Raw genomic sequence first — 1479 nt, forward strand, 5'->3', positions numbered from 1 at the left:
GGAGTCTCACCTTCCCTAGCTAAAGGTAAGCTAACAGAAGCTCCTTTACCAGAATGGAATCTTGAACTGAGGAGCCTGATCCACCCATCCCTGAGTCCAGATCCCGACCATATTATTCTGGTCACGAACCCAATGTTGTACCTTTTGCTGTTTAACCTCTGCAACATCCTTGGTCCCCAAGACTGGGGTACCAGCCCCCTACAGATTCTGGGAGCTCTCAGTAGCTTTCCAATATATTTCCTTTTGCCGAAGCAAGCAAGGTTCATTTCTGTTGCTTGCAACCAAAGAGTCCTCACCGATACGCCTGCAGAAGGGGCTGTGACAAGGTTGCAGAGGGGTCTGTGACTGAGAAGCCTTGTCAAACACAGGCTGGGTGATTTCGAACCAGGTTCTGGTTATCACGCGATGGGTGGTTTTTGGGGAAGGCCGACTGGCATAATTGTGAAGGGTCCTCAAGGTCATAGTGCATCGTCAGGCATCAGGCATTGTCTGCAGACTGGATGCATGCAAATATATTGATGTGGAAGTGGTGAATGAGACACAAATCAGTTTCAAGGAATTCCTGAAATCACATTAAAAAAAATTATTAGGTATTTTATCATCTAACCGACACTAAATGTAAAATCTGGGAAAATATTCACACGGAAAAGGGTGGCTCTGCGTGAAAAATGTTAGAATCACAGCTGGAGGGGTATGACGCGCAAAGGCTGGGTCCTGCAGGATCACAGCGGCCAGCCACCGTTCCTGCCACGCAGGATCCACTTTCCCTCCCTCCACCGCGGCACCCTGATGGGGCTCTGGGGGCCTGGCTCCTCCTACTGGCTCCAGAGGTGGCACGTGACGCAGGTCTGGCCAATCAGAGCGTTGGATTTTCCTGGCCACAGTGATTGGCTCAGGGAGGGGGACATAACCCAATCAGAGCCAATAAGAAGCAGCGAGCGTTTAGCGGGGGCTGCTGGGAAGGAGCATTTAAACCTGAAGGGGGGCGAAGGTCTGCAATGGCCCAAGGTGAGGGTGATGCTCTGCGACGGGCCTTGTGTGTGACTGGAGCCAGCGCAGAGGAGAGGGAGTGAGCTGGAGAGAGAGGAGCTGGGTCGTGGTAACACGGATTGGACGCCTGGGTTGCAGGAGCCAGAGAATCCCATCTTCTTAAGCCACCCCCGGGCCCTAAGGGACACGTGGGAGGGGTGGTGCTGGAATTCTGAGACTCATTTAGCAAAGCATCCGGTTGTCATCACCCCCGATAGACTGGCTTCTTGGAAAAGACACATTCGGTGTAATTCAACCAAGATGGAACAGGGACCTGCTTTCCTTGTAGGGTGTGGGTTCCACTGGCCCCCGCCCCCCTGAGGGGACTCATTTTAGAGTTGCCAGATTTAGCAAACAAAATACAGGACTTCTCCTTAAATTTGAAGTTCAGGTAAACAATAAGCTGGTTTTTGTTGGTGGTGGTGGTTTTCTTTTCTTTTCTTTCTTTCT

The sequence above is a fragment of the Panthera uncia genome, unplaced genomic scaffold, assembly GCF_023721935.1.
Source record: "Panthera uncia isolate 11264 unplaced genomic scaffold, Puncia_PCG_1.0 HiC_scaffold_205, whole genome shotgun sequence".
Classification (NCBI taxonomy): Eukaryota; Metazoa; Chordata; class Mammalia; order Carnivora; family Felidae; genus Panthera; species Panthera uncia.